Raw genomic sequence first — 25,451 nt, 5'->3', positions numbered from 1 at the left:
ATTGTGAGTCCATGCTCCTTCCCTCCCTGTTTTCTTCTTGAATAATTCTTTCATGGATTTTTTTTATAAATTAATTAAAATACAATGTATTTTTTAACAACATTTTTGCACTTTTTCCGTTTTTTCCTCATAATATTGTTTGAGGATGTGTATATAGACAGACGGTTTGTGCCGTAATTATATAGGACTGTGTCAATAAATCTAGGCCGCTTTTTAGAGTAAATATTTTTTTTAACGAGGAAGTATCTATCACGGCATAAAAGGCAGACTAAGTATAATGGCAGCCAAATAACCTGGAAGCAGACAGAACGGATGCGCAGTCTTGATTAAATAATTAAACATTTCTGTGATATTTTCGAGCTTCTGTCAGTCGGATCTGGGTTGGATCGGTGAGGACGGTGACGGTCGGCGACCTGATACTGGAATGTGCTGCACATTTTGTCCATAATGTCGAGGTAATTGCACAAATCTGTAATTAATTGTGGACGTACTCATCTTTCATCTCATGGAGAGCTCGCTGAGCGTTTTACCATGTGGAAATTAAATCAGGGGCCTTTATTTTATTTTATGCTCCAGTCACATCCAAAGCAGCATTCAAGGTTCAGACACCCTGACACCTTGTGCCAATTGAAGCTTCACACTCATAATAACAACTTCACAGATTATGTGACTCCAGAATCAATGAGATACCGTCCCACGCGCAACATGGGACCTGGGATCAGCCTCCCGCATCAACATTTGCTCATAACCAAGTCCTAAATGACAGAGAACAATAGCTGTACAGCAAATAAAGAGAGACATACCAGATTACTGTCTCTTTAATTAATCATACTGTGAAGCATTGCCTTTTGGAGCTCAACTGACCTGTAAAGATGTACAGATAGGGCATTTATTCAAAGTCAGACACTTAATATTGAACCTTTAATCCTTATATTTCCTTTCATAGCACTGCCGCTGTATTAACATATCAACAGTGTTCAGGCTGGCTTGTAAATACTAGAGAAAATGCAGTCTGTTCTACAAGACAAAAATGAGAAATAACATAGATCATGAAAAAAAACCATAGATGCACAAAAATGTGTCAGTTATAAGTACTGTGTAGATTAATACTGCCCCTATGTACAAGAATATAACTACTATAATACTGCCCCTATGTGCAAGAATATAACTACTATAATACTGCTCCTATGTACAAGAATATAACTACTATAATACCGCCCCTATGTACAAGAATATAACTAATATAATATGGCCCCCTATGTACAAGAATATAACTGCTATAATACTGCTCCTACGTACAAGAATATAACTACTATAATACTGCTCCTATGTACAAGAATATAACTACTATAATACTGCCCCTATGTACAAGAATATAACTACTATAATACTGCCCGTATGTACAAGAATATAACTACTATAATACTGCCCCTATGTACAAGAATATAACTACTATAATACTGCTCCTACGTACAAGAATATAACTGCTATAATACTGCTCCTATGTACAAGAATATAACTACTATAATACTGCCCCTATGTACAAGAATATAACTACTATAATACTGCCCCTAAGTACAAGAATATAACTACAAAAATACTGCCCCTATGTACAAGAATATAACTACTATAATACTGCTCCTATGTACAAGAATATAACTACTATAATACTGCTCCTATGTACAAGAATATAACTACTATAATACTGCCCCTATGTACAAGAATATAACTACTATAATACTGCCCCTAAGTACAAGAATATAACTACAAAAATACTGCCCCTATGTACAAGAATATAACTACTATAATACTGCTCCTATGTACAAGAATATAACTACTATAATACTGCTCCTATGTACAAGAATATAACTACTATAATACTGCTCCTATGTACAAGAATATAACTACTATAATACTGCCTCCTATGTACAAGAATATAACTACTATAATACTGCTCCTATGTACAAGAATATAACTACTATAATACTGCTCCTATGTACAAGAATATAACTATTATAATACTGTTCCTATATACAAGAATATAACTACGATAATACTGCCCCTATGTACAAGAATATAACTACTATAATACTGCCCCTATGTACAAGAATATAACTACTATAATACTGTTCCTATATACAAGAATATAACTACGATAATACTGCCCCTATGTACAAGAATATAACTACGATAATACTGCCCCTATGTACAAGAATATAACTACTATAATACTGCCCCTATGTACAAGAATATAACTACTATAATACTGCCCCTATGTACAAGAATATAACTACTATAATACTGCCCCTATGTACAAGAATATAACTACTATAATACTGCTCCTATGTACAAGAATATAACTGCTATAATACTGCTCTTATGTACAAGAATATAACTACTATAATACTGCTCCTACGTACAAGAATATAACTACTATAATACTGCCCCTATGTACAAGAATATAACTACAAAAATACTGCCCCTATGTACAAGAATATAACTACTATAATACTGCCTCCTATGTACAAGAATATAACTACTATAATACTGCTCCTATGTACAAGAATATAACTACTATAATACTGCTCCTATGTACAAGAATATAACTACAAAAATACTGCCCCTATGTACAAGAATATACCTACTATAATACTGCCTCCTATGTACAAGAATATAACTACTATAATACTGCTCCTATGTACAAGAATATAACTACAAAAATACTGCCCCTATGTACAAGAATATAACTACTATAATACTGCCTCCTATGTACAAGAATATAACTACTACAATACTGCCCCTATGTACAAGAATATAACTACTATAATACTGCCTCTATGTACAAGAATATGACTAGTATAATACTGCTCCTATGTACAAGAATATAACTACTATAATACTGCTCCTATGTACAAGAATATAACTACTATAATACTGCTCCTATGTTCAAGAATATAACTATTATAATCGTGCCCCTATGTACAAGAATATACCTACTATAATACTGCCCTTATGTACAAGAATATAACTACTATAATACTGCCCCTATGTACAAGAATATAACTACTATAATACTGCTCCTATGTACAGGAATATAACTACTATAATACTGCCCCTATGTACAAGAATATAACTACTATAATACTGCCCTTATGTACAAGAATATAACTACTATAATACTGCCCCTATGTACAAGAATATAACTACTATAATACTGCCCCTATGTACAAGAATATAACTACTATAATACTGCCCCTATGTACAAGAATATAACTACTATAATACTGCTCCTACGTACAAGAATATAACTACTATAATACTGCTCCTATGTACAAGAATATAACTACTATAATACTGCCCCTATGTACAAGAATATAACTACAAAAATACTGCCCCTATGTACAAGAATATAACTACTATAATACTGCTCCTATGTACAAGAATATAACTACTATAATACTGCTCCTATGTACAAGAATATAACTACTATAATACTGCCCCTATGTACAAGAATATAACTACTATAATACTGCCCCTATGTACAAGAATATAACTACTATAATACTGCTCCTATGTACAAGAAAATAACTGCTATAATACTGCTCCTACGTACAAGAATATAACTACTATAATACTGCCCCTATGTACAAGAATATAACTACAAAAATACTGCCCCTATGTACAAGAATATAACTACTATAATACTGCCTCCTATGTACAAGAATATAACTACTATAATACTGCTCCTATGTACAAGAATATAACTACTATAATACTGCTCCTATGTACAAGAATATAACTACTATAATACTGCCTCCTATGTACAAGAATATAACTACTATAATACTGCTCCTATGTACAAGAATATAACTACTGTAATACTGCCCCTATGTACAAGAATATAACTACTATAATACTGTTCCTATATACAAGAATATAACTACGATAATACTGCCCCTATGTACAAGAATATAACTACTATAATACTGCCTCTATGTACAAGAATATGACTACTATAATACTGCTCCTATGTACAAGAATATAACTACTATAATACTGCTCCTATGTACAAGAATATAACTACTATAATACTGCTCCTATGTTCAAGAATATAACTATTATAATCGTGCCCCTATGTACAAGAATATACCTACTATAATACTGCCCTTATGTACAAGAATATAACTACTATAATACTGCTCCTATGTACAAGAATATAACTACTATAATACTGCCCCATATGTACAAGAATATAACTACTATAATTCTGCCCCTATGTACAAGAATATAACTACTATAATACTGCCCCTATGTACAAGAATATAACTACTATAATACTGCCCTTATGTACAAGAATATAACTACTATAATACTGCCCCTATGTACAAGAATATAACTACTATAATTCTGCCCCTATGTACAAGAATATAACTACTATAATACTGCTCCTATGTACAAGAATATAACTACTATAATACTGCCCCATATGTACAAGAATATAACTACTATAATACTGCTCCTATGTACAAGAATATAACTACTATAATACTGCCCCTATGTACAAGAATATAACTACTATAATACTGCCCCTATGTACAAAAATATAACTAATATAATACTGCTCCCTATGATAATAACAATATATTGAACTTCTAGGAATGACTGTAGATTGGAATGTAAGCTGATGAATATATATTTTTCTAGATAGTTATTTAGCTGAAACTGCTGAGGGCAGAAAATACCCTGAATTATTATGAAAGGTCAGATAGAAAGTTGCAAACATGCCTGACACTCTCGCTATCCTGTGATTCTTTACATTTTACATGTAACACCATACAGTACATGCGGCTAAACCTGTTTTTTTTTTAATTCCACAACGTTCTCTTGATCTCTCGGGGCGAACATGAAAGCATCGCTCCCATTCTATGTTACATAAAGGTAAGAGCACTCAGCCTCCCAGATGCACAACTATGGGCCCCAAAGCAAAATGCCTAATAGGGCCATTTCTCAGAACTAGCCTTGTCCTGCATGGTGGTTTGCGCAGTATTTCTGTAGGTGTCCTTCCACTAGTCGTTTTGCCATCATATAGTGTAACTATACGATAAAGTGACCAAATTAAAGTTCCAAACATTGGCCCAAATAACCAGAAAATGCGATGCAGAGTAGCCACCGCCATCCAGTACCAAAATAGAAGTGCAAAGCAGTACTGCCACACTGTACATCGACCAAACAATACTGCTACACTGTGACCATAATGTAAACTAATGAACTAAAATACTGCTATACCATTAGTATCAATTACGTGCTTCTTGGACAGTCCTATAGTCCGTGCCAGGGGAGTAGAGTCGGAATTTACCCTCTTGGCCCTCATCGCCCCAGGACCTTTGGTTGCATTTGCTATTTTTTTGGCCATTGTCCGGTTTGGAAGAGGAAAGGGACAATTTTAAGTCCATCTCAAGTCACCACTGACACGTCAGTAGGAACTATACTTTGGGAACCTTGCTTTTTGGCGTCCAGTTTGAAGACACAATGTCAGGAACAATCCTTGGGTTAATTATGATTATTACATGATGGAAGAGTCACCGATTGCTAACTTAAGAGGATGGCTTTGGAGACAGCTCAGAAGGGAGATCTGTTTCCTGGACACAGTTAGACCTTCGGGACTTTGTCTCGAAATCTCACCGTGCCAGGAGACTCATTGGAAAGTACTCAGAATGACCACAATTAGAAAGCAAATAATTCACCAAATACACAAACAGATGAATAGTTCTTGTATTAAACCCTCTAAAGAACAGGAGAGCCCAGGGTGTGACTTCTAAGACGCCAAATGCCAACGAGCCAACATAAACAAAACCAAAAGAAATGAACGGGACCGAAAGAAAAGAAATGTTGACTTGTTGGTTAATATATTATCCAAAAGATTAATATATCATTCACCAAAGCTCTTAATGTTCCCTCATGATCAACTGACTTCACTTTTAGACGGTCTACCAGATTCCTGGTCCCCAAAAAAGGTCCTATTCAGTTCTCTAAGGGCTCTCAATGTCTTCCTAGACCAATATGACCTACTGATCATCTTACTGCTTAGTCTGTATGAATGTTAGGGGTTAATGGGTCCTGGACCTCCGTTGATTCCAAGAGGTTCTGGTCATTGTTGGAGAACTTACCCTCCACTGGACTTATGAGATATCCCCCATTGTTGGGATTGTGAATCTTTGGGATCAGTTGAGATTCCAGTTGCGATACTCATTCTCACATATCACAAAGTCCTCATTTGTAATTTTGGGAACATGGCTTTTTAGTTTACTAATTTGAAGATGTGAGGTCAGGAAGAGATCCAATTAGCCATTTTGGAACAGAGATACAGTGGGGAAAATAAGTATTTGATACACTGTTTGCCTATTGTCTTGTAGTCCATACCAGCCATGTGCAATTTTATCCCTGGTGTCATTAGACAGCTCTTTGGTCTTGGCCATGGTGGAGAGATCGGAGTGTGATTGATTGTGTGGACAGGTGTCTTTTATACAGGTAACAAGATCAAACAGGTGCAATTACTACAGTTAATGAGTGCAGAGTAGGAGGCTTCTGAAAGAGAAACGAACAGGTCTGTGAGAGCTGAAAACTTGCTGGTTGGTCGGTGATCAAATACTTATTTCATGCAATAAAATGCAAATTAATTAAGTAACAATCACACAATGTGATCTTCTGGATTTTATTTTCAGATTCTATCTCTCACAGGTGAAGTGTACCTACGATAAAAATTACAGCCCTCTCCATTCTATGTAGGTGGGAAAATCGGCAGTGTATCAAATACTTATTTTCCGCACTGTTTTTGGAATGGTTCCTCTAGAGCAGTACTCCCCAACTCCGGTCCTCAAGAGCCACCAACAGGTCATGTATTCGGGATTTCCTCAGTATTGCACAGGTCATGCCTTTCCAGGTAACGCAATTATCAGCTGGGCAATACTAAGGAAATCCTGAAAACATGACCTGTTGGTGGCTCTTGAGGACCGGAGTTGGGGAGGACTGCTCTACACTATTAGATCTATGGAAGCATCTAAAACCCTCTTAAAATGGTCATCAGACGTTTTAACATATGGAATTCATTTCAGATGTTGGAGTTGGGTCGTAGATGTGATGTTGGAGGTCCGAAACCTGAGGACACCTCACATCTGAAGACACAACCAAGGATCCCTTTAGATGAGGTCAATGATGTGCATCTTTATTCTCGTCTATAGCTTCTAGAAGGTGTCCTGATGGATCTAGATCAGATCCACCTTCCTAAAGGTTTTCGTGCATTTATCAGAATATAAATTGGTTCAGAAGTAAAGGTGTCACTGCCCACTCATTCTTCTCACAGTTTCTCAGTATGGACAAAGGAGTAAGATGCTTGCAGATAATTTGGGTAGACAGGAAGTTGGTGCAGGTCGTTATCTCTCTACAGGAAGTAGGGGCGTGTCTATCTCTCGACAGGAAGTGGGGTGGGTCTTTATCTCTCTACAGAAAGTGGGGGAGGGTCTTTATCTCTCGACAGGAAGTGGGGGTGGGTATTTATCTCTCTACAGAAAGTGGAGGCGGGTCTTTATCTTTCTACAGGAAGTGGGGGTGGGTATTTATCTATTTGCAGGAAGTGGGAGTGGGTCTTTCTCTCCATAGGATGTGGAGGCGGGTCTTTTTCTTTATACAGAAGTGGAGGCGGGTCTTTAGCTCTCTACAGGAAGTGGGGGTGGGTCTCTATTTCTCTACATGAAGTGGAGGCGGGTCTTTATCTCCCTACAGGAAGTGGGGGCGGGTCCCTATTTCTCCACAGGAAGTGGGGGCGGGTCTTTATCTCTCTACAGGAAGTGGAGGCAGGTCTTTATCTCTCTACAGGAAGTGGAGGTGGGTCTTTAGCGCTCTACAGGAAGTGGGGGTGGGTCTTTAGCTCTCTACAGGAAGTGGAGGTGGATCTTTATCTCTCTACAGGAAGTGGAGGTGGGTCTTTATCTCCATAGGAAGTGGAGGCAGGTCTTTTTCTTTGTACAGGAAGTGGAGGTGGGTCTTTAGCGCTCTACAGGAAGTGGAGGTGGGTCTTTAGCGCTCTACAGGAAGTGGAGGTGGGTCTTTAGCGCTCTACAGGAAGTGGAGGTGGGTCTTTAGCGCTCTACAGGAAGTGGGGGTGGGTCTTTAGCTCTCTACAGGAAGTGGGGGTGGGTCTTTAGCTCTCTACAGGGAGTAGATGTCATTTGTTGACTTTGTGTGATATTTTTGAGCACACCATAGTGCTATTTACCATCTTATAGGGGTGTTTTTTTGCCGCTATATTTCCCCATGTTGATGACATTATACGTGTGACACTGCACTGCGGTATTTAGCATTTTATAGTGGGATTATGTTGGCATTATATGGCAGTTTTGTAGACATTAAATGAACATTATTATTATATTTTAATTATATGACCCGGTATAAGTTCGGCATTGTACGGTTATGAGCCTTATATGAGCAGTGACGTAGCCGCTGTATGTCTGTTAGGAACGCGCCACCACTACTGACCCACGCCACCCTCACCAGGTGACACCAGGCTAGGGTCAAGATAAAGAATGGTGAAAACTATTTAGGAGACACAAACAAAAATTTGGACATGGTGGTGACGTGTCAGTGATAGCTGCGATTGCTATTTTTTCCCCATTGAAAGTAGGTCAGAAAATTGGTGTAATTACAGCGACACGTTGCCTACGGGTCCATGACGTCTTGGAGCCGCAGGCGGCGACCGGCTCAATGGTCTAGAAAGCAAAAACGTCCTCCGCGCTCTGTCTCAGGGCAAACTGAAGCTTCAAGAATCATTGAAATCCAAACTGAAGAAAAGGACAGCGCCACACCAGATAGTGAAAAGCAGCTCACATATTTATTCTGCCTTCTGCAGCAACGTTTCGGTCCGAAGACCTTTGTCAAGCCCTTTGGGCCTTTGGACCGAAACGTTGCCGCTGAAGGCAGAATAAATATGTGAGCTGCTTTTCACTATCTGGTGTGGCGCTGTCCTTTTCTTCAGTTTGGATTTGGATGTTCTATCTGGGATGGACCCCCTGGTGAGGACGTGCGCCCTGATGTCCATAGAGACTATATAATTATAGGGTGCGGCTTTACTGCTTTTTTTGAATCAAGAATCATTGAGTCGCCATCAGTCTCCCGCTTGCGCCAAAGTGAATGTGTCAGCGGAAGATAAGCTATTGTTTATGCCAGGCTTTTATGATAGATGTTTGTTTTTTATTCCTGATTCTTTTCTCCATATCACGGTGTCACAATTTTCACACTGGCCACTAGGCCTAATACTGGACTCACATTTCCTGTTCTGTGCAAATAGCTTTTCAGCAGTCTCATTATGATCACAGACAGGATTATAACAGGTAACACCTCCATATACAGTATACACAGTAGATAACACAGGATCCACCATTCACAATAGGTGATGTCACAGCTCACCTCCTCCTCCTGTACAATGACTGATAACACCTCTATATACAGTAGATAACACAGGATCCACCATTCACAATAGGTGATGTCACAGCTCACCCCCTCCTCCTCCTGTACAATGACTGATAACACCTCTATATACAGTAGATAACACAGGATGCACCATTCACAATAAGTGATGTCACAGCTCACCTCCTCCTCCTGTACAATGTCTGATAACACCTCTATATACAGTAGATAACACAGAATCCACCATTCACAATAGGTGATGTCACAGCTCACCTCCTCCTCCTGTACAATGACTGATAACACCTCTATATACAGTAGATAACACAGGATCCACCATTCACAATAGATGTCACAGCTCACCCCCTCCTCCTGTACAATGACTGATAACCTCTATATACAGTAGATAACACAGGATCCACCATTCACAATAGGTGATGTCACAGCTCACCTCCTCCTCCTGTACAATGACTGATAACACCTCTATATACAGTAGATAACACAGGATCCACCATTCACAATAGGTGATGTCACAGCTCACCCCCTCCTCCTCCTGTACAATGACTGATAACACCTCTATATACAGTAGATAACACAGGATGCACCATTCACAATAAGTGATGTCACAGCTCACCTCCTCCTCCTGTACAATGTCTGATAACATAACACCTCTATATACAGTAGATAACACAGGATCCACCATTCACAATAGGTGATGTCACAGCTCACCTCCTCCTCCTGTACAATGACTGATAACACCTCTATATACAGTAGATAACACAGGATCCACCATTCACAATAGATGTCACAGCTCACCCCCTCCTCCTGTACAATGACTGATAACCTCTATATACAGTAGATAACACAGGATCCACCATTCACAATAGGTGATGTCACAGCTCACCTCCTCCTCCTGTACAATGACTGATAACACCTCTATATACAGTAGATAACACAGGATCCACCATTCACAATAGGTGATGTCACAGCTCACCCCCTCCTCCTCCTGTACAATGACTGATAACACCTCTATATACAGTAGATAACACAGGATCCACCATTCACAATAGGTGATATCACAGCTCATCTCCTCCTCCTGTACAATGACTGATAACACCTCTATATACAGTAGATAACACAGGATCCACCATTCACAATAGGTGATGTCACAGCTCACCCCCTCCTCCTCCTGTACAATGACTGATAACACCTCTATATACAGTAGATAACACAGGATCCACCATTCACAATAGGTGATGTCACAGCTCACCTCCTCCTCCTCCTGTACAATGACTGATAACACCTCTATATACAGTAGATAACACAGGATCCACCATTCACAATAGGTGATGTCACAGCTCACCTCCTCCTCCTGTACAATGACTGATAACACCTCTATATACAGTAGATAACACAGGATCCACCATTCACAATAGGTGATGTTACAGCTCACCTCCTCCTCCTCCTCCTGTTCAATGACTGATAACACCTCTATATACAGTAGATAACACAGGATCCACCATTCACAATAGGTGATATCACAGCTCACCTCTTCCTCCTGTACAATGACTGATAACACCTCTATATACAGTAGATAACACAGGATCCACCATTCACAATAGGTGATGTCACAGCTCACCTCCTCCTCCTGTACAATGACTTATAACACCTCTATATACAGTAGATAACACAGGATCCACCATTCACCATAGGTGATGTCACAGCTCACCTCCTCCTCCTGTACAATGACTGATAACACCTCTATATACAGTAGATAACACAGGATCCACCATTCACAATAGGTGATGTCACAGCTCACCTCCTCCTCCTGTACAATGACTGATAACACCTCTATATACAGTAGATAACACAGGATCCACCATTCACAATAGGTGATGTCACAGCTCACCTCATCCTCCTCCTGTTCAATGATTTTTTCTCAGATTAGAGCATGCTCAGATGAGGCTTGTATACAAGCAAATAGGGTCTGAGTGCATCTATTGGTGCTTATCTCTACGTGAAAAACAAGAAGTAGGAATAAAATATTTGGCCTACTGGCCGGTGTGAATGTTTCAAGATTTTGTTTTACATAGATAGTGATATGAAAAAGAAAAAATATATATTTTAAAAAAAAATACATTCAACATAAAAAATTATTTAAACAATAGATTATATTCTGATGACCTAGAGGTGAGTAATGTGCGATCACTGGGATCCCAACGACCATCTATTGCAGGAAATATGGCGGACATTTGTGGAAGGGACTAAGAGGACATCTGTGGCAGGGACTAAGGGGACGTCTGTGGCAGGGAATAAGGGGACATCTGTGGCAGGGACTAAGGGGACATCTGTGGCAGGGACTAAGGGGACATCTGTGGCAGGGACTAAGGGGACATCTGTGGCAGGGACTAAGGGGACGTCTGTGGCAGGGACTAAGGGGACATCTGTGGCAGGGACTAAGGGGACATCTGTGGCAGGGACTAAGGGGACATCTGTGGCAGGGACTAAGGGGACATCTGTGGCAGGGACTAAGGGGACATCTGTGGCAGGGACTAAGGGGACGTCTGTGGCAGGGACTAAGGGGACGTCTGTGGCAGGGACTAAGGGGACGTCTGTGGTAGGGACTAAGGGGACATCTGTGGCAGGGACTAAGGAGACATCTGTGGCAGGGACTAAGGGGACGTCTGTGGCAGGGAATAAGGGGACATCTGTGGCAGGGACTAAGGGGACATCTGTGGCAGGGACTAAGGGGACATCTGTGGCAGGGACTAAGGGGACATCTGTGGCAGGGACTAAGGGGACATCTGTGGCAGGGACTAAGGGGACATCTGTGGCAGGGACTAAGGGGACGTCTGTGGCAGGGACTAAGGGGACGTCTGTGGCAGGGACTAAGGGGACATCTGTGGCAGGGACTAAGGAGACATCTGTGGCAGGGACTAAGGGGACGTCTGTGGCAGGGAATAAGGGGACATCTGTGGCAGGGACTAAGGGGACATCTGTGGCAGGGACTAAGGGGACATCTGTGGCAGGGACTAAGGAGACGTCTGTGGCAGGGACTAAGGGGACATCTGTGGCAGGGACTAAGGAGACATCTGTGGCAGGGAATAAGGGGACATCTGTGGCAGGGAATAAGGGGACATCTGTGGCAGGGACTAAGGGGACATCTGTGGCAGGGACTAAGGAGACATCTGTGGCAGGGACTAAGGGGACGTCTGTGGCAGGGAATAAGGGGACATCTGTGGCAGGGACTAAGGGGACATCTGTGGCAGGGACTAAGGGGACATCTGTGGCAGGGACTAAGGAGACATCTGTGGCAGGGACTAAGGGGATGTCTGTGGCAGGGAATAAGGGGACATCTGTGGCAGGGACTAAGGGGACATCTGTGGCAGGGACTAAGAGGACATCTGTGTCAGGGACTAAGGGGACATCTGTGGCAGGGACTAAGGGGACATCTGTGGCAGGGACTAAGGGGACATCTGTGGCAGGGACTAAGGGGACATCTGTGGCAGGGACTAAGGGGACATCTGTGCAGGGACTAAGGGGACATCTGTGGCAGGGACTAAGGGGACATCTGTGGCAGGGACTAAGAGGACATCTGTGGCAGGGACTAAGGGGACATCTGTGGCAGGGACTAAGGGGACATCTGTGTCAGGGACTAAGGGGACATCTGTGGCAGGGACTAAGGGGACATCTGTGGCAGGGACTAAGAGGACATCTGTGTCAGGGACTAAGGGGACATCTGTGGCAGGGACTAAGGGGACATCTGTGGCAGGGACTAAGGAGACATCTGTGGCAGGGACTAAGGAGACATCTGTGGCAGGGACTAAGGAGACATCTGTGGCAGGGACTAAGGGGACATCTGTGGCAGGGACTAAGGGGACATCTGTGGCAGGGACTAAGGAGACATCTGTGGCAGGGACTAAGGGGACATCTGTGGCAGGGACTAAGGGGACATCTGTGGCAGGGACTAAGGAGACATCTGTGGCAGGGACTAAGGGGATGTCTGTGGCAGGGAATAAGGGGACATCTGTGGCAGGGACTAAGGGGACATCTGTGGCAGGGACTAAGAGGACATCTGTGTCAGGGACTAAGGGGACATCTGTGGCAGGGACTAAGGGGACATCTGTGGCAGGGACTAAGGGGACATCTGTGGCAGGGACTAAGGGGACATCTGTGCAGGGACTAAGGGGACATCTGTGGCAGGGACTAAGGGGACATCTGTGGCAGGGACTAAGGGGACATCTGTGGCAGGGACTAAGAGGACATCTGTGGCAGGGACTAAGGGGACATCTGTGGCAGGGACTAAGGGGACATCTGTGTCAGGGACTAAGGGGACATCTGTGGCAGGGACTAAGGGGACATCTGTGGCAGGGACTAAGAGGACATCTGTGTCAGGGACTAAGGGGACATCTGTGGCAGGGACTAAGGGGACATCTGTGGCAGGGACTAAGGAGACATCTGTGGCAGGGACTAAGGAGACATCTGTGGCAGGGACTAAGGGGACATCTGTGGCAGGGACTAAGGGGACATCTGTGGCAGGGACTAAGGGGACATCTGTGGCAGGGACTAAGGGGACATCTGTGTCAGGGACTAAGGGGACATCTGTGGCAGGGACTAAGGGGACATCTGTGGCAGGGACTAAGGGGACATCTGTGGCAGGGACTAAGGGGACATCTGTGGCAGGGACTAAGGGGACATCTGTGGAGAATATTTGGTAAAGGTACTTTCTAAGTGAAGGTTTCCCCTTAAGGAGAAAGATCCACAGCCATAATCTGATCCACTGGTGAGAGGATGGGAATCCTCATAAAAATCATTGCGCTGTTGATGTAATGCTGCTCTCCAGTAAAAGAGACCCCCTGTTCGCCCCCTACAGAGCATAGCTCGGGGGAAGGGGGATGGTTATTTCCATGCTGCACATCCATACAGGCTGCTCTGTGAAAGGGGCATGTATATTAGTCTACGTACCAGACACCGATTAATATCTATAAACCCCCCGCGCTCAGTGACGACCCCTTGAACAATCCTCCAATATAGAATGATGCAGGAACTGGTAATATAGTGTTATATACCCCGGGACTGGTACATGGGGCCACAGTTACATCCTGCGCTTACAGGACACTGCCACCCGGGGGCGCTGTGCTTCCCAAACTGCGGCTTTGACCCCACTGATTGCCTTTTTCTTGGAAAGTGCAATCTATAGGAGGATGGGTCACTAAGGGGTTAACGGTGAGAAGTGCCACAACAAAAGCAGCTCCAAGGCAACGCGGAACACAGAGGCTGTCTGCATTCACTGTGCACATGAGCCCCCCAATAAGGAGACCACCACCCCCTGGACGGTGGCATGCACGCTCCTGACCTGCGCGCTCCTGACCTGCGCCCGGTGCTGGCGATCCTCCTCAGTCTGCTGGAGAGTGACTGGAGCTGCAGAGCCCCGAGCTGGTCCGGCCCATGGAGGCGGCGCCACAGCTGCTGCTGCTGACAGCCAGGATCCTGGGCACGGTGCCCCCCAGCCTGGCCGGGGACTGGGGACCAGCCTATTAATAACACCGCCAGCCCCTCCAAAAAGGCGGGGATTGGTATCATGTCTGATAGTAGGAAAGATGAACGTCGCTGCTGCTGCGGAACATCTTTACTGAGAGTCGTCTGCGTACGCATCATCGATATAGGAATCATTCGTCCAGATGCGACAAATACCCTATAATCATTTCCCTGATTTATACCCCCCAGAGAGGAACAGAACAATTTTTAAAATGTTTCCTCCTTACATTCCGGGGTCTGAATTTTCATTTTTTATTTTATTTTTTTGCTTTTCCTTTCGCCAGTTGCGCTGATAGTTTCCTGTTTATATTATTGGGAAAATCGATTCTAAACAAATTTTCCTACGAACTACTTCTTCCCCAATAATTTACATTTTGACCAATTTGAATTTTTTTCGGATTCGATTTGAATGTAACAAAATGAACCGACACACGGATGGACAGACAAAAAGACGGAAGGACGGATGGAAAGACAGAAGGACGGACAGCTAGAAGGATGGACAGACGGAAGGAAAGAAGGGCGGACAGATGGAAGGAGGGATGGACAAAAGGATAGACATACAGACAGAAGGACAGACGGAAGGAAGGATGGAAAGACGCACAGACGGAAGAAGGGACGGATGGAAAGACGGAAGGAAGGACAGATGGAAGGAGGGACAGACGGAAGGACAGATGGAAAGACAAAAGGACAGATGGAAAGACGGAAGGACGGATGGAAAGACAAACAGAAAGACGGACAGATGAAAGGAGGGACAGACAAAAGGATAGACAGAAGGACAGATAGACGAAAGGAAGGATGGAAAGACGGACAGACGGAAGGAGGGATAGATGGACGGATGGACAGACGGAAGAACGGATGGAAAGACAGACAGACAGAAGGAGGGACAGATTGAAGGACAGATGGAAGGAAGGACAGACGGATGGATGGAAAGATGGAAGGAAGGACAGATGGAAGGAGGGACAGACAGACAGAAGGACAGATGGAAGGATGGACAGACGGAAGGACGGATGGAAAGACAGAAGGACAGATGGAAGGACGGATGGAAGGACAGATGGAAGGACGGATGGAAAGACAGAAGGACAGACGGAAGGACGGATGGAAGGACGGATGGAAAGACAGATGGAAGGATCGACAGACGGAAGGACAGCAGGAAAGACGGAAGGTCGGACAGATGGAAGGACAGACAGATGGAAGGACAGACAGATGGAAGGACAGACAGGCGGAAGGACGGACAGACGGAAGGAGGTACAGACGGAAGGACAGATGGAAAGAGGGAAGTAGGGGTCAGATGGAGGGACAGACGGAAGGACTGACAGATGGAAGGAGGGACAGATGGAAGGACGGACAGACGGAAGGAGGGACAGACGGAAGGATGGACAGATAGAAGGAGAGACAGACAGAAGGACAGACAGATGGAAGGAGGAACAGATGGAAGGACGGACAGATGGAAAGACGGACAGATGGAAGGAAGGACGGACAGACGGATAGATGGAAGGATGGATGGACAGACGGAAGGAAGGACACACGTATGAACAGACGAAAGGACGGACAGACAGAAGGACGGACAGATGGATGGACGGACACACAGATTAACAGACAGAAGGATGGACACACGAATGAACAGATGGAAGGATGGACAGACGGAAGGACGGACACACACATGGATGAACAGATGGAAGGACGGACACACGGATGAACAGATGGAAGGATGGACAGTCAGAAGAATGAACAGACAGACGGAAGGATGGACAGACGGAAGGATGGACAGACGGAAGGATGGACACAAGGATTAACAGACAGAAGGACAGACAAACGGATGAACAGATGGAAGGACGGACAGATGGAAGGATGGACAGACAGAAGGATGGACAGACGGAAGGACGGACACACGGATGAACAGACGGATGGATGGACCGATTGATGGCCGTACCTTGTGCTGGAATCTTCTGAGCCAGGAAAGTGATTTTCTGCTTCTTCCTCCATTTCGGGACGTGACTTCGATCAGAGGTTACGATGTTTCGAATTCTTTTTCATTTTTTAGACAGGTACGAAACTAATAAACTCCGGGTTTTAATTTTTTTTCCGATTATTAGCGTTTACCAAAGGTTTAATCTGATATTTTCAAAGATCGAACTTTTACGAATGTGATGAGACCAAATATATATATTATTTTTTTGTTCCTTTTTTATCTTTACTATTGATATTGGAAAAGAGGGGCGATTTTTTAACTTTTATATTTTTCATACTTTTTTTTAAAGATTTTAAAATTTTTACTTATTTTTTTAGTTCCCCCTGGGGGACTTGAACGGTGCAACACTACATAAAATTGCTGATGTCAAGGATCGGATGGTGATGATATTGGCTTCCGTACAGCGGGGTAGAGGCTTTGGACGCCAGAACTATTGCACCATGCAATTTTGTCCTTTAAATGCCGCTGTCAGAAACCAGCAACTGACAGACTTACTAGTACTTCCTACGTCTCCGTTAAAGTAAATAGGGCTGAGATGCAATACTACTTACAACCTGTTGGACGGGTGTGGCGCTGTTTTGGGAAGAAATCATCCATGAGATTTTAATTCTGTACTGCCCCTTTAAGAGCATGTCTTACCAAGGAAGTTACATAATTTCTTCGATATGTCAGTAGGTGTGACTGATCGATGCTTCCAAAATCATTCATATCAGATCATTATTAGGATGGACACAAGCAGAAGAAAAACAATTGTAGAAATAGTCCTGGCTCATATATTATACAACCTGCACAACGAGGAAGTAAAATGCCCCGAGGACACAGCGCAGAATACGTGTGACATGACCTTTATACATAAGCGGAATACCGGAGGACACTCCCACTCTGTAGAATCGCACATAGCTCTGCTGTCCCTGAGAAATTAAAGGGGCTTTCCATTTTGGACTATATCTTTGGAAAGGTTCCCCAATGATAAGCTGATCCCATGGTGTCCCACTGCTCAGATCAATGGAATTCTGTAAAAAAAAAACTGGCATGAAATTACTATTTTCATTTAAAGGGGTCCTGTCACTTGCCATAAAAATGTAAATTTCTTACCTGGTATAAATGCCGCCGTTCTCCTGAATTCGGCGCTGTTTTCCTTTTGTTCCTGCGCCTCTCCGTTCCCGAGATATCTTCCTTCCTTCCCTGTATGTAATTTTAGTATTTTTGTTTTTTGCAACCGGATGTAGTCACCGAATAGTATTTTTGTGGTTCACGCCCACTTGGCTAAAAGAGACTAAAATTACTTACGGGGAAGAGAGGGCCATATCTCAGGAACGGAGAGGCGCAGGAACAAAAGAAAAACATCTCCGGATTCAGGAGAACAGCGGCATTTACGCCAAGTAAAAGAAAAAACATATTTAGGTCCTTAAATTAAAGGGTCCTCCAGATTAAAAGACCCGTTTAGTACCCGCTCTTCACTCTATTAGATGAGGGTCCGGCCAGGAGACCCCCGTATAATTACTAAGAAGTCCCTAATAAAGTACTAGATATTACAATGTGGATGTAGAGCCACCCCTTAAAGGGCATGTCCACCTAGAATAGAAGTAGTGACAAAAAAAACAACAAATAATAAAACACTTATTCTTTCTATAAAGTTTTTAGAAACTTTCTTGGTTGGTATAACTTCTGTCTTTTTCTAAACTTTCGAACAGGAAGTGACCCGAGTCCTATGAAGGATGCAGTGATGCTTGCTGTTTTCTAGCTCATGAGGGTGACAACCTCTTTCTGGGAATTGTAAACTTGCTACAGCGCCACCACAGGCGAACTAAAGCATTGCACATTTACTCAAATAATTTTTTTTTCTTACATGAGGCTACCAATTGAGGGCTCAAACATGACGGCAGTGTCAGTTGGAGTCTGTAGCAGTCAGAAATTTGGATCTATCCCTACGGTCATGCTTTACACTGCAGCTTTGCTTGTTTAGATTGACTGCTGCCGTATTAGCATAAGCTCAGTAAGAAATCAGCAAAGAGATGATTTATATTAAAGAGGACTGGATTAATAAAAAATACACGTTTAACAACCATTAGATAAAAAACAAGTAGTCAAAGGGGCGGGGCCACTGTAAGGGGGAGGAGTCTGGACTTAACACTTGTACTTTATACACAGTAATATGACATCTCCTTCCAGTCGTCCGCTGGGTCTCGGTGGAGGCCAAGATCTATTGCATCCTGATAGAAATTCCATATAAAGGTCACAGGACTATGACAATGGCTTCTCCCCACGATTTGTAACCCCGGCTGAAACGCACCAGTGACCTCCTGATATCATCTCCCAAAATCAAGTTCCCTGATCTTCTAGAATATTAAATAAAAAAAATATATATAAATATTTATATGTTTAACCACTCCTCGCCACAGCCAATTTTGCTTTTGCATTTTTGTTTTTTTCATTTCCTTCAGCAAAAAGCCAGAACTCTTTCTATTTTACCGTCCGCACAAATATAATAAGCGCAATTCCAACATTGTTTTTTGGGGTTTATTTCATTGTGCAGTAAAAAAACTACCTGCCAATATGATTCTCCAGGTTGGTGTGATTACGGCGATACCAAACTTGTCCATTTTTTACATGTATTATTATTAATATTATTATTATTATTATTTTATTATTATTATTAATTTTAACCCCTTAACCCCCAAGGATGGTTTGCACGTTAATGACCGGGCCAATTTTTACAATTCTGACCACTGTCCCTTTATGAGTTTATAACTCTGGAATGCTTCAACGGATCTTGGCGATTCTGACATTGTTTTCCCGTGACATATTGTACTTCATGATAGTGATAAAATTTATTCGATATAAATTGCGTTTATTTGTGAAAAAACCGAATATTTGGCGAAAATTTTGAAAATTTCGCAATTTTCCAACTTTGAATTTTTATGCCCTTAAATCACAGACATATGTCACGCAAAATACTTAATAAGTAACATTTCCCACATGTCTACTTTACATCAGCACAATTTTGGAACCAAAATTTTTTTTTGTGACGGAGTTATAAGGGTTAAAAGTTGACCAGCAATTTCTCATTTTTACAACACCATTTTTTTTAGGGACCACATCTCATTTGAAGTCATTTTGAGGGGTCTATATGATAGAAAATACCCAAGTGTGACACCATTCTAAAAACTGCACCCCTCAAGGTACTCAAAACCACTTTCAAGAAGTTTATTAACCCTTCAGGTGTTTCACAGAAATTTTTGGAATGTTTAAATAAAAATGAACATTTAACTTTTTTTCACAAAAAAATTATTTCAGCTCCAATTTGTTTTATTTTACCAAGGGTAACAGGAGAAAATAGACCCCAAAATTTGTTGTACAATTTGTCCTGACTACGCTGATACCCCATATGTGGGGGTAAACCACTGTTTGGGCGCATGGCAGAGCTCGGAAGGAAAGGAGCGCCATTTGACTTTTCAATGCAAAATTGACCGGAATTGAGATGGGACGCCATGTTGCATTTGGAGAGCCACTGATGTGCCTAAACATTGAAACCCCACAAGTGACACCATTTTGGAAAGTAGACCCCCTAAGGATCTTATCTAGATGTGTGGTGAGCACTTTGACCCAACAAGTGCTTCACAGAAGTTTATAATGCAGAGCCGTAAAAATAAAAAATCATATTTTTTCACAAAAATGATCTTTTCGCCCCCAATTTTTTATTTTCCCAAGGGTAAGAGAAGAAATTGGACCCCAAAAATTGTTGTGCAATTTGTCCTGAGTACGCTGATACCCCATATGTGGGTGTAAACCATTGTTTGGGCGCAGGGCAGAGCTCGGAAGGGAAGGAGCGCCATTTGACTTTTCAATGCAAAATTGACTGGAATTGAGATGGGACGCCATGTTGCATTTGGAGAGCCCCTGATGTGCCTAAACATTGAAACCCCCCACAAGTGACACCATTTTGGAAAGTAGACCCCTTAAGGAACTTATCTAGATGTGTGGTGAGCACTTTGACCCAACAAGTGCTTCACAGAAGTTTATAATGCAGAGCCGTAAAAATAAAAAATCATATTTTTTCACAAAAATGATCTTTTCGCCCCCATTTTTTTATTTCCCCAAGGGTAAGAGAAGAAATTAGACCACAAAAGTTGTTGTGCAATTTGTCTTGAGTACGACTATACCCCATATGTGGGGGTAAACCACTGTTTGGGCGCATAGCAGAGCTCGGAAGGGAAGGAGCGCTATTTTACTTTTCAATGCAAAATTGACTGGAATTAAGATGGGATGCCATGTTGCGTTTGGAGAGCCCCTGATGTGCCTAAACATTAAAAACCCCCACAAGTGACACCATTTTGGAAAGTAGACCCCCTAAGGAACTTATCTAGATGTGTTTTGAGAGCTTTGAACCCCCAAGTGTTTCACTACAGTTTATAACGCAGAGCCGTGAAAATAAAAATTCTTTTTTTGTTCACAAAAATGATTTTTTTAGCCCCCAGTTTTGTATTTTCACAAGGGTATCAGGATACATTGGACCCCAAACGTTGTTGTCCAATTTGTCCTGAGTACGCTGATACCCCATATGTGGGGGGGAACCACTGTTTGGGTGCATGACAGAGCTCGGAAGGGAAGGAGTGCCATTTGGAATGCAGACTTAAATGGATTGGTCTGCAGGCGTCACGTTGCATTTGCAGAGCCCCTGATGTACCCAAACAGTACAAACCCCCCACAAGTGACCCCATATTGGAAACTAGACCCCCCAAGGAACTTATCTAGATGTGTTGTGAGAACTTTGAACCCCCAAGTGTTTCACTACAGTTTATAACGCAGAGCCGTGAAAATAAAAATTCTTTTTTTTTTCACAAAAATGATTTTTTAGCCCCCAGTTTTGTATTTTCACAAGGGTATCAGGATAAATTGGACCCCAAAAGTTGTTGTCCAATTTGTCCTGAGTACGCTGATACCCCATATGTGGGGGGGAACCACTGTTTGGGCGCATGACAGAGCTCGGAAGGGAAGGAGGGCCATTTGGAATGCAGACTTAAATGGATTGGTCTGCAGGCGTCACGTTGCATTTGCAGAGCCCCTGATGTACCCAAACAGTACAAACCCCCCACAAGTGACCCCATATTGGAAACTAGACCCCCCCAAGGAACTTATCTAGATGTGTTGTGAGAACTTTGAACCCCCAAGTGTTTCACTACAGTTTATAACGCAGAGCCGTGAAAATAAAAAATCCTTTTTTTCCCACAAAACTTATTTTTTGGCCCCCAGTTTTGTATTTTCCCAAGGGTAGCAGGAGAAATTGGACCCCAAAAGATGATGTCCAATTTGTCCTGAGTACGCTGATACCCCATATGTTGGGGTAAACCCCTGTTTGGGCACACGGGAGAGCTCTGAAGGGAAGGAGCACTGTTTTCCTTTTTCAACGCAGAATTGGCTGGAATTCAGATCGGATGCCATGTCCCGTTTGGAGAGCCCCTGATGTGCCTAAACAGTGGAAACTCCCCAATTATAACTGAAACCCTAATCCAAACACACCCCTTACCCTAATCCCAACAGTAACCCTAACCACACCTCTAACCCAGACACACCCAACCCTATTCCCAACCGTAAATGTAATCCAAACCCTAACCCTATCTTTAGCCCCAACCCTAACTGTAGCCCCAACCCTAGCCCCAACCCTAGCCCTAACCCTAGCAATAACCCTAGCCCTATCACTAGCCCTAACACTAGCCGAAACACTAGCCCTAACCCTAGCCTTAACCCTAGCCCTAACCCTAGCCCTAACCCTAGCCCTAACCCTAGCCCCAACCCTAGCCCCAACCCTAGCCCCAACCCTAGCCCTAACCCTAGCCCTAACCCTAACCCTAGCCCTAACCCTTGCCCTAACCCTAACCCTAACCCTAACCCTAGCCCTAACTCTAGTCCTAACTCTAGCCCTAACCCTAATGGGAAAATGGAAATAAATACATTTTTAAATTTTTTTATTTTTCCCTAACTAAGGGGGTGATGAAGGGGGGTTTGATTTACTTTTATAGCGGGTTTTTTAGCGGATTTTTATGATTGGCAGCTGTCACACACTGAAAGACGCTTTTCATTGCAAAAAATATTTTTTGCGTTACCACATTTTGAGAGCTGTAATTTTTCCATATTTGAGTCCACAGAGTCATGTGAGATCTTGTTTTTTGCGGGACGCGTTGACGTTTTTATTGGTTACATTTTCGGACACGTGACCGTTTTTGATCGCTTTTTATTCCGATTTTTGTGAGGTAGAGTGATCAAAAACCAGCTATTCATGAATTTCTTTTGGGGGAGGCGTTTATATCGTTCCGCGTTTGGTAAAATTGATAAAGCAGTTTTGTTCGTCGGGTCAGTACGATTACAGCGATACCTCATTTATATCATTTTTTTATGTTTTGGCGCTTTTATACGATAAAAACTATTTTATAGAAAAAATAATTATTTTGGTATCGCTTTATTCTCAGGACTATAACTTTTTTATTTTTTTGCTGATGATGCTGTATGGCGGCTCTTTTTTTGCGGGACAAGATGACGTTTTCAGCGGTACCATGGTTATTTATATCAGTCTTTTTGATCACGTGTTATTCCACTTTTTGTTCGGCGGTATGATAATAAAGCGATGTTTTTTGCCTCGTTTTTTTTTTTTTTTTCTTACGGTGTTTACTGAAGGGGTTAACTAGTGGGGCAATTTTATAGGTTGGGTCGTTACGGACGCGGCGATACTAAATATGTGTACTTTTATTGTTTTTTTTATTTTATTTAGCTAAAGAAATGTATTTATGGGAATAATATATATATTTTTTTCTTTATTTAGGATATTTTTTTTATTTATTTTTTTACACACATGTGGGGAATTTTTTTTAAACTTTTTTACTTTGTGGGGGGACATTACAGATCGGTGATCTGACAGTGTGCACAGCACTCTGTCAGATCTGCGATCTGCTGTGCAGTGCTGCAGTCTTACCAGCGCCTGCTCTGAGCAGGCACTCGGTAAGCCACCTCCCTCCCTGCAGGACCCGGATGCCGCGGCCATCTTGGATCCGGGACCTGCGGCGAGGAGGGAGGTAGGAGACCCTCGGAGCAACGCGATCACATCGCGTTGCTCCGGGGGTCTCAGGGAAGCCCGCAGGGAGCCCCCTCCCTGCACGATGCTTCCCTATACCGCCGGTACACCGCGATCATGTTTGATCGCGGTGTGCCGGGGGTTAATGTGCCGGGGGCGGTCTGTGACCGCTCCTGGTACATAGTGCCGGATGTCAGCTGCGATATGCAGCTGACACCCGGCCGCGATCGGCCGCGCTCCTCCCGTGAGCGCGGCCGATCGGCTATGACGTACTATCCCGTCGAGGGTCAGATAGGCCCAGGTCACCTCGACGGGATAGTACGTCTAAGGTCACAGAGGGGTTAATGATTATTCATTATTTTATTATTTCTTATTATTATTATTATTAGTTATTAATTGTATTATGAGTATTAATTATTATTATTTATTCTTTTAATATTATTATTCATTTATTATTATTATTATTATTAATAATAATAGTAGTCGTATTAATTATTATTATTATTATTTATATTATTATTTTTTATTATTATTATTAATTATTATTGTTACTTATTATTATTATTTATTATTATTTTAGTACTGAAACCAAATGTAGAATTTTTTTTTTTTGGGGTCACTGGAGCTGTTTGAGTTCTTGTTTCTTGCGGGGATGGGATGACGTTTTTATTGATACAATTTAAGGATAGGTATGATGTTTTTAATCGCTTCTTATTTAATTTTTTTGCGGCGACCAAATCCTGAATTTTGTATTTTTTGTCTTTTTTTCATTCTTTTCTGTTTACATATTGGGTTAATTGGGTGATACCAAACTTGTCCATTTTTTACATGTATTATTATTAGTAGTATTATTTTATTATTATTATTATTATTATTATTATTATTATTATTATTAATGTATTAATATTATTAATGTTTATTATTCATAATTTTATTTTTTATTATTAATAATAATTGTTATTAATTTTATTATTAGTATTATTATTATTTATTCTTGTAATATTATTATTCATTTTTATTAGTAGTAGTAGTGGTATTAATTATTATTATTTTATTATTATTATTCATTTTTATTATTTTTATTAATAGTAGTAGTATTAATTATTATTATTATTTATTATTATCATTATTATTTTATTATTAATAATTATTATTGTTACATAATAATAATAATAATAATAATATTATTTTAGTAGTGAAACCAAATGTAGAATTTTTATTTTTTTGGTCACTGGAGCTGTTTGAGGTCTTGTTTCTTGTGGGGAGGGCATGACGTTTTTATTGATACAATTTAAGGATAGGTATAATGTTTTTAATCGCTTCTTAATTTTTTTTGCGGTGACCAAATCCTACATTTTGTCTTTTTTGTCCTTTTTTCATTCTTTTCTGTTTACATATTGAGTTAATTCATATTCTCTAATA

The 25,451-nt window shown here is 41.7% G+C and overlaps 1 protein-coding gene across 7 annotated transcripts in view; it reads right to left on the bottom strand.

The window, feature by feature from the left end:
• GDPD4 (glycerophosphodiester phosphodiesterase domain containing 4) overlaps nt 1–17,703 on the bottom strand; it is a 66,041-nt gene extending 48,338 nt beyond the window's left edge. For 2 of the 7 annotated variants that reach the window (XR_013224124.1, XM_077298709.1), the window contains exon 1: nt 14,813–14,952. The gene's annotated coding sequence lies outside the window, so the exon portion shown is untranslated. Of the gene's footprint in view, nt 1–803; nt 1,018–14,812; nt 14,963–16,924; nt 16,949–17,602 lie in introns of those variants that run through there. The other 5 variants (XM_077298714.1, XM_077298715.1, XM_077298711.1 and 2 more) reach the window with 5 other exon arrangements.
• Nucleotides 17,704–25,451: the final 7,748 nt, after the last annotated feature.

Source organism: Ranitomeya variabilis, chromosome 3, assembly GCF_051348905.1.
Source record: "Ranitomeya variabilis isolate aRanVar5 chromosome 3, aRanVar5.hap1, whole genome shotgun sequence".
NCBI lineage: Eukaryota > Metazoa > Chordata > Amphibia > Anura > Dendrobatidae > Ranitomeya > Ranitomeya variabilis.
Note: the sequence above shows the minus strand (reverse complement) of the source record. Positions and strands in the feature narration are given on the sequence as shown.